Source organism: Amblyomma maculatum, chromosome 3 (genome assembly GCF_055883805.1).
Source record: "Amblyomma maculatum isolate TAMU_Amacu chromosome 3, ASM5588380v1, whole genome shotgun sequence".
Classification (NCBI taxonomy): domain Eukaryota; kingdom Metazoa; phylum Arthropoda; class Arachnida; order Ixodida; family Ixodidae; genus Amblyomma; species Amblyomma maculatum.
In genome coordinates, this window is record NC_139346.1 from 117,678,200 (window position 1) to 117,688,099 (window position 9,900).

Genomic DNA, 9,900 nt, shown 5'->3' on the forward strand with positions numbered 1-9,900 from the left:
TAAACTCTTAAGCATGTTTAGCCAATTTTGGCAGTAAGGATGAGACGTCTTCTGCACCTTGCTTCGATATCAGTTGAGAGTACAATTAGGCCTAGAAATGTAACTTGGCTTGCTGTATGAAATATGGATCCTTGCAATCGTACGTCCAGCGCGAGAGCCGAAGTCTTCTAAAGAATGTGGGGCCCCACAGCCCCTTTTAGCGTTTCGAACCGCGCGCGCTTTTTTCTGTTTGTGTTGGTGTCCGCCCGGGCAGCGCGAGTACGCATGAGCGAGCTGCCTGGAGCGGGGGCGGCATGTTATCGGCGCGAGACAGAGGGTAGATAAGCGCGTTGGAAGCAAGGCTCGGGGCTTTTTCGCCGGGAGGCCGGCCACAGAAGGGCGGCGTGGCAGCGTCCCAAGCCGGCGGGATGTACACGGACGACGGAGCGGAGTCCTGCGAGGCGAAGACGGAAGCGGCACCTTCAAGGAAGCCTTAGGAGTACTGTTAGCGTGAGTGCTGCCACGCGAGTAGCAATGTTCTTGTACCGTGATCAACGCTTTGGCCCTATTACTCGCCCATCGCGCCGCAGTGTGCTTTGTGTTGTCGCGGTGAAGCCCTGACCCTTGTTCCGTTTTATCCTCATAGTCCATTGTCGCGAACTTCGACGGCATGTTTCCAGCGCAGTTTTGACCAATGCTGTTTCTTTTCTATTTTATACTTTTCTGTTGATCCGGAATAAACCGGTGTTTTTAAGAAAGACTTGGTTTTCACTCGTCGGGCGAGACCATCGCTCGCGAACCCGTATTCTAGAAGGCGGAGCCTTCAAGAACAACGTCAAGCATAACGTCCGACCTATAGTGGCAAACTAATGTTGCAAAGTTCTTTTGGGTAGCAAATAGAGCCCGTGTTCATCGGCAGCTGGCCGCTCATGCTAACATATTGTAATTCAAATGCAGCAGCCATGTGCACGAACTAATTAGCTGCTTTGCATGGCAAGTTGAAAAGGCGCTGTTACGTGACGCTATGGCGATCTTGAACAATAGCGCGACGGTACATTTATAATTGGCACACTTCTACGTTTCAAAAACGAATTTAAATTTCACGATCGCAGGCGCCACATGTTACTCAGAATGGCGTGTATCATGCGCACGCCGTGAGTGCTCGGTATATTTAAGAATAAGCAAAGACGAAAAGCTCTTGTCCTTTTTTTATGGCTGATGCGGATGGGCAAACGTAGGAGATTGTCATGTTTGCTTTATTTAGAACAGTGCCTTGCTGAAGGCGAAGTGTAGATCATGATTGCATTCTACCATTGAAGACAGCCAATCGTATATCAACCCATTAGCTTCGGGAAACAAAGCTTGGATACGATGGCCTGCATAAGGGAAACTCTAGGACGAATTATTCACGCTTAAAAAAGCCCCATGCATAATGATACACGAGCTGAATAAATTTCCCCTATTTCAACCATCCCAATTAACAAGGTTAAATAGGTCGTGCAGGATCATTATCAGCTAGACTTCGAAGTGTTGAATTAGGTGAATAGTCACGGCCGGGACCACGTCATCTCCGTAGCCGCGAAGGGGAGTCCGCAGATGACTGATTATCGTCACTATCTTTATAGCGCGAAGAGGTGAGTACTAGTGGAGAGAGGCAGGGAGATATGATTTGCAATGCGCGTAAACATCGATGATCTCTCATACTCAGGCAATGCTTAACAACTTTGCAGTTAACTCTGTAGCATGTATTATAGTTTACTTGGTTGCTCGATGGTGCGCTGTTTAATTTGTCTGAGTGCAGTACCAGGTTTTCCAGTGATTCATAGAGGTATTGCGGGCGTAGTCATCGTAATTTATTTCTACTGTAACAAGAAAAATACTATGGCAAACTGCCTTAACGCAAAAATATTCAAAATATCTTATCTCCAATCGCATAAGGATACGTCGGCAAACGTTGTAGCGTCTGGATAACTGTATTGAACGTTTCTACTGACACGTTGCACAGCATTGAGAAAGCTTTCTCTTCTCCAAACCCCAAGCTGCTACGGCGAGTCATGCAATACCTGAAGGTGGCGAAAACACGGAACCGACTACAGCGCCACTGGTGACTGAGCCATCTGGTAAGCTGCTTATTTCAAATAGGACCATTTAAATAATATTTGCTCATGTGTTAAAGCGTACATATGCCCTGTCAGAAAAAAATGAGACGCGGAAAAAAATGAAAATAGTAAGACCCCAATTATGGCTAATTACTAAGTTCGAGACTTGATTGTCAGTGGTTAGTTTTTAAGAATGAGGCTCTACTTCATTACCTTCTTTATTCTAAAGACGAATGGTTTGCGCAGTGAGATACAGAAACCTTTACGTTCCATAGTGTCGCTTCGCGAAGTGATCTTGAAGTGCATAGGTCACGCATTTCCACGCCAGAAATATTTTTGCATTGCACACACCTTACTAAGTGCTTTTGATACCCGTTAAATATATATAGCGCACAGAAAAGTCTAACGGCCGCAGTAATGAAATTGGGGAACAGGGATTGTTCGATAATGAATGTACGTTAGTGAGGCATGCGCCGAGAGAAATTGGCGTGCTCCAGTTTGACAGGGAGCTTTCAAGGAAGAGTAAAAATAGAGCAAGGAAAATAACGGGCGGCGTTGGCGTGAGGAGGCCACCGGAACGCCGATCTGATACTTCTTTCCCAAGACAGATGTCGCATGCATGAGTTTGGGCAAACAGCGCCTTATGCTTCAAGGACGAGTCGAAACACAAACTAGGAATTAAGGGAGGCTTTGTGCGGAGTATATATGATATGTGTTTGTGTGGGTTGATTGACAGGTATTGTTGATAGTGTGATATATTGATTATTTTATTATTAAGTAGCAACAGGTGACTAGTGAAGGAAGGCACCCGAGTACATACGAATAATTTCTTGTGGGTGCCGTGGCGTTTGACCACGTATGACAGAACGTGTGCCTGGTACCAATGCGGTAGCGTCCTCTGACATTGTACCAGATGCGTGGAATAGTGTAAGGGCCTAATTTGAATGTGTCGTCTCGTGTTGGTGTTGTTCGATAATCGGGGATACTTTGTAAAATGGATGCCGAAAATGCGGGGACGAAAGCTCGGTATCAGGCGGGTAAATGGGTGAAGCGAAAGCGTGATGCTGGAGTACAAGTTTAGATGTGAAATAATCAGTGAGCAAGCTATTGCAACTGCCCTTAAGGCTAAGCTTAAGCGTCGTCTTATATTTTCATTGCGTAATGATAGATCGCAGGCAAAGTCGACAGGTAACATTGAAATCTGTTGCTTTTTGTCTCATGTAAAGCATTTTGCGCGTTCATGCAGTTGCAAATGAAAACTTTGGGGACGGTGGAAGGAAAAAGTAACGAACATATAAAAACGAGAAGGATTCAACCATATTGTCATGTAGTGGTGACAAGAATGTACACACCAAAAGAAGACACAGGCATGATAGTACTGAAATTAACTCTTTATTTGGCTGACTTGCGCCTGCAAATGAACCAAGTAACTCGGCTGCGGCGATAGCAACAAACGTGTTCGTCGATCGTAGAACTGAGAATGCCTGTTGTACACCTCAATGCTAAATTTAAAGACGGCTGAGAATCATCTAGATAACGTGAAAACTGTTACTAGCACAACCTGGAACATTGTAAAAACATACGCGAGTGGTCGGAATCTTCGAGACAGATCTCGGCGCATCTCGCGCGACATAGAAACTGACAAAGGTGCGTCGCGCGACATCGAGCATTACCAAACAAAAAATACAGAATTGATATTCGTGCCAGAATCAGAATGATAATGCTGCATGCTGGCGGGTACTAAAGCACACCAAATATAGTTCTGATGTTTCGCGGCAATACTTTATTTACAGAGCTTCCGTATGCCTTTTATTTCGCCACTGAACTGTTTAATTTCGAGTCATTCTATATACACATTGCGTATATATGGGTCATTACAATACCTATACATTGAGAGGTAGCCAAAGTTAAGCAATGCTACTGAGCATATGCAAAAATAGATCAGAGACTTGACTTCTGCGTTAAAGCATGCCTTTCTGCAGGGAATATCAGTTAAATGCAATGCATAGTTGTATCATCCTTAATGCGTTTTTTGTTTCATCAGTAGCGCTCCTTTTATTACCCTTTTAACTTACTAACTTTCAACCTTATTACTAACCTGGCTCCGTTACCAAGAGTGGCTGCAAGGGCTACCGACCCTTCGCCGCCCTTTTAAACCTCTGTGGTGCCTTTGTTGTACAGGATTGTGTGCCAGGATAAAATATGAGTAGGAAAATCTATGTCCCCTAGAGGTATCGCAGCAGCGTGCTTCGTATCGCTCGCTCCTAGCAAGCGATGCTAACTTCACGTTTCCAACATCAGCACCTATGATAACTACCAGTTACATGGTAGAGAAAATGACATCGACACGATAGCAGCCGCAGAAGACGACGCTTATGGTCGCGCTTCCTAATGGTGTTTTCTTGGCTTCGCCCTATCTGAACATGTCTGGACTGTGCAAATGGCATGGCTTGCTAGTAATTAAAGCAGCTGTCAGATACGGCAGCTGCAGAGTACAGACATGGTAGCCTTCAATCGCAAAAGAAAGAAGATATTGGAAATTACTAATCTTGATTTCATTTCGTGTCATTTTTCTTGTAAGGATTTGAAATTGCCCTATTCCTTTGAATGGTAATGAAACCAGTTGCACTTCTTCCAATGAGACGTTTCGCCCTATTTCTTTCTTTCTTATTGATTTTGTATTTTTGCAAAAAACAAAATTCAGCAAACAGAACAGCAGCAGCGTGAAATGGTAATAAATGACCGTGTAAGATACTGTGCGATAACTACTGCAATTAGCATAAACGTTTTATTAGGATTGTATTCAAAGCGCTGTTAATTTTCAAAGCTTCTACCATCCGTGCGATTTAGGTGCATGGGATTATTTGACCACTAAACCGCTTGCCACTAAACCAGCCACAAATTCGGGCATTGGTTCGATCTATTGCTTCTGCGTTCTTTTGATATTGGAGTCACATCCTAAATATCAACGATTATGAAGACTATGACATTTAAGCACAGAGTCGGAGACAGCAAGAAGGTAGGCTCCGAAAACTAGAGTGAAAAATGCACAGTCAGCAGCTAAACTGATCTGAAAGGGCTGCTGCGGTTGCGGATGGCGTTTCTGAGGTAGCAGGTTTTCTATTTGACTCCTTCCCGTTTCCCGAATCAGTGCACTTCAGTAACATGTGAGGTCACGTCCCGAGGCAACCAATCGGGATTTAATTAAACGTAAGCTTAGGACGGTTAGAGGCACTGGACGGGCCCCAACATGTTCTTTTCCCAACGAGGCTTCTAGTCTGCAGCATAAAATTGCAGGTACAAGAGCGCTCCAGATGAGTTCAGATGAAAAATCTAATAAATATGAAACGATAGTGAACCGTAAAAACAATGATTGTTACAGAAACGACCATCATCGTCTTTGCATTTGGGCAATGCCGCTAAGCAGACGGTATTACAATCTGCTGTGCGCTGAACCTGTGCTTTTATCATAAGTGACGACATCATCCATGCATTAAAAAGACGCCTCTTGGTAAACGGTTATGGCAAGACGTTAGCAGTATATAGCCGTTCACACGTTTCCTTTCATTCTACTCTCTGCTCAGCTCCACCAGTACCGCCGGTAGAGGACACAACTCCAGAAGAAGATGCCGCGCCCGGTTCCCCAACTGACGAGGAAGACTCCACTCCAGGAGAGACCGAAGACGACGCAGAAAGTTAAGGCTGTACGCACTGCAATCAGCTGTGTACATAAAACATCCTTGTGCGGCGCTCCTTCTAATCAGCGGATAACGTTCTTGGGACACCAAGACGTCAATATAATAATTTTTTACTGCTTGCCTCTCTGCGTGTTTCATTTCGCATGCAAACAAATACACAAATGGACATTCCTGCACGAGTCATGTGTGCGCAGCCGGTTGAAGCTGAAGCGCTGTGTTCTTCTTGCTGCTATTTGGTGCAAACAGAACTGACTTTAACAAACCCTAAGTACCTGCCTCCTCTTCATTTCTGAAATAGACTCTTTTTACCACAATCTTTTCTTTTCATTATACTTAATCAGCACAATGTGCATTAGTTTTCTAGCACTCGCACTGAAACGAGAAGAATTTGTTGGTGATAAAGGCGCCAAATATGGAAATGATATCAATGACGAAATTTCTAATTATGTTAGACACGTAGATGTTTCCAGAATAATAACGTGGAAGTGAGAACTGTGCATATTAGTTGCACCATGTAACGACGACTTAAGAAGTGTTTGGGATTGGGCTAGTCGAGAAATGGACTTGACAGATAATTGCGCTTCTGAAATTTACTATGATAGAGTTAAGAAGATGACACAACGGTTAGGAGCAATCTAAAGGGTGAAGTTTATTTCATTTGAATGGAAAAACAAAGCAAACAAGACACGTACACTTAGCTTGATATAAAATAAATAAAAGTTGAAAAAAGACAACACTGAAGTGCACCGTATAGATAGCAAATAAAAAATGACAAGAAATGAAAACTAAGAGATGTTTGTGAAGTTTGACTGGTGAAAAGGTGCGGTGTAATAATTCATACCAATTCATAATTCATACCTACGTACCAAAACAAAAGACAGAGGTTTATAAATAGGCGCTTCGGAAAAGCCAAGTCTTCCCAAGCTATAGTTGCTACAACATGGTATCGTTGTTGCAACGATAACATATTGCACACAACAATGCCATGTTGTTGCAATTATAGCTTGGGAAGAACAATACCAGGTTGGAAAAATACCAGCCTAGCCGCAGGTACCCCCTAAGACTCGCGGCGAGGCTGGCAAGAGAGGCACTGAACGAAGTAGCGCAGGTTGTGGCTTGGAGACCTTGAGCTGGACGGATTGCCTTTCAAGTGCCCTATGCGTGTGAAATCTACTCACGCCCAACGGCCACAACTTGTGCAAGTTGAGATTGGGGCGGAAACGAGAATCATATAAGTAGTTCATACCGTAGACTGCATTGCTCATTATCAAAGTGGTAGCGTTAGGTATGCTGATTTCCAAAAAATCCAGCCTCGGCGCTGTGAGCGGAAAATCACGGAGATGCCTCTGGTAGGTGGTAATCGGCTGGTCAAATAACTATGCACTGACTGGTCATCGGACTGGGTGCGGGAGAGCGCAACCATGGTTGGTTGGTCAGGGTCTGCCAAATCGAGCTTTGCTTTTTAGTCATGAGGGTGAGACCGGAAAGCAGACTTCCAGGACGCTTCCATCCCGAGATAGACACGCTTTCCCTAAGCTGCGCTGCCCCGTTTGTAGAGCCTGGTTAAAGCGGTGCTTCTTATCTGCGTCGAGTGGTATTTCTATGATCCGGTAGCCTGCCGCTGTATTGCAATGAGCACGTGTGGGATAAAACAATAGAGAGGCACTTAGGTACCACCTTTAAAGGACGGATACGATAAATCTAACGGCCCCGACCGCGACTCCCATTGCGACTTCTCATTTGAGTACGAGTAGCAATGGTTAGCACTCCCCCAACACGTGTACTGATGTCTAAAAAAATATCAGCTTGAAATCATAAGCTACCGTGATATCCAGACGTGCTAATAATCGATTCTACGAGAAAGCTATAAATGCATGCTTTAACCAAGTTATACGAGCCTTACTGCATGGCCTAGTGATTTCTTACCTGTCTGAAGTGCACTGAAATGTTGTTCCTCAGCGATCCCTCGCACTCGAAATGAGCAAAATGGGTTTTCAGCTCATTGTAACTTCTTTACTTAAAAACAAAGATCGACAAATACGACCTGGTCATGTTAACTCTCTACTATATCCTCACAGTGCTATACCTATAATATTTCGCTGCCACCGATGCCTACTACCCCTACATCTCTGGACTTTCTGCTGAAAGGGGGGCTTTCACAAATATTTACATATAATAAGCAAAGTGGATGCACTTTCAAGGGGTTACACTGGGGGATCCGGCAGGTTAAAGCCATTAGAGCGCCTGAGTGTCGCTCCAATTTTGCGTCCACAAGAACGACATGTCTGACAGACGCCGTGTGTACAAGGGACTACGAGTGTTCGATTTCTTTTATTTATTTATAACACACTCCTTTCTGCACTGCAATACTGCAAGGGGGGAGGCAAAATGACCAATATTTGTTGGAAAGGCCGAAGGAATGCAAAAAATACCACAAATTATCACAACCCATGTGATGATGAAGAATATAACATATTTCACCGAAGGGAACAATTGTGTGCCACAAATACGATGACACACGTAATGAAGAAAACAGCAGTAAGATAATCTGTGCTATGTGGCAGAACTGATAAATATCGTGCATGGGATAGATTTCGGGCCAGATTTGTGATACCAGTTGGCAGCCTGTTCCATTCATTGATCGTCAGTGCAAAGAACGCTTAAAGTCCCTGGACCCTGACCTGAAGCTCCGGCTTCCACCTGGCCTAACCCGACGCGAAGAAACTTTGCTGTGCCGCCTGTGGGTTGGTGTAGCATTCACGAACTCGTATTATTTTATGATAGGCATGACAAACAGCCCTGCATGTACAAACTGTGGATGCGACGAGTCTATAGGCCGCATTCTTTGTGAGTGCCCTATATACAGTGAGGAAAGACGGTGTCTGTGCCGTACGCTGGAGCATCTAGATGAACGCCCATTGACTGAAATAAAGATTTTAGGCCCCTGGCAACGGCGATTGTCTACGGTGAAGGCCTCCCAGGCACTGCTCCGCTTTATGAAAAGCACAGGCCTAATCGAAAGACTATGAGTTTGCTTTTATGTTAAGTGATATGACTTTGACGTGATGTGATGTGGCATGTCTGTGATGTGACTGCACTAACTTCAACTATCCCTCTCTCCAAATTTTATATCCACTCCCCCCCTTCCCCAGTGCAGGGTAGCAAACCGGTTGCTGTTGCGGGTTAACCTCCCTGTCTTTCCTCCTCATCTTCTTCCTCCTTCTTCAGTGCAAAGAATGAGATTTTTACACATCTGTTCCTCATTTAATCCCTCGTATCTTCCACTCATAATCAATTCATGTAATAAAATGAGGCTTAAGCCTCACTGTTTTTTGCTAATGTTTAGCTTTCCAAAAGAGATGCGATACATGATCTAGCTGTAATCTTAAATGTTGTCTACAGTGAGCTAAATATTTTTAACCGCGATGGTCTTTAGATATGACACTATTTCAAAAAATATATTTGCTAGATACAAATCTGGCACTATTATTTCGGACACGTTCGAACATGTTAGGTAAGTAAGGAACCTAGAGGTCCCATACAAGACATGCATATTCAAGAATTGTTCTCATGCAAGTGAAATACAGGAGGTGCGTGATATTTTACCGCGCTCTATTGAAGTTACGCCCTAAAAAAATTAAGCATTCTGCATCCTTTGGATGCGATATGCTCAACTTTATTGCCTCGTACGCTCAAGGTTAATGCGAAATATACGCAGAGATAACTATATTAGAAAGTGGTTTGAATGGGAACATTATTTATTGAGTAAAAGCAATGCTCAAGAGAACATTTTCGATTGAAGGAGATGAGTTGGCCTAACGCAGTCGTGAAAGGCATTTCCCAGCAGTGAATACTATCTAAGCCTTGCTTAATTTTTAATGCAACAGAAGTTTCAACAGCATGTAGATAACAGAATTTACAGAATTTAGCTGCACTTTGCAGGTAAGTTTAAAAACAATATCAATGTTATAAATGAGGAATAACTTCGGCGAGCAGTGTGAAACCTTGCACGTTGCTAGTGCACACGGTGCGTTACGTTTCCACTCATTATCATGATTATTTAAATGCGCCGTCATTATCATTGCTAATACCATCATTGTTATTATAACTAATTGCAGCATCAT

At 43.7% G+C, this 9,900-nt stretch overlaps 1 long non-coding RNA gene across 1 annotated transcript; it reads left to right on the forward strand.

Annotated features, from left to right (window-relative positions):
* The first annotated feature begins 285 nt into the window (after positions 1 to 285).
* LOC146195797 (uncharacterized) lies at positions 286 to 5,892 on the forward strand. The gene is made up of 2 exons (XR_014706046.1): positions 286 to 2,099; positions 5,663 to 5,892. It is a non-coding gene; the product is annotated as an uncharacterized LOC146195797 (long non-coding RNA).
* Positions 5,893 to 9,900: the final 4,008 nt, after the last annotated feature.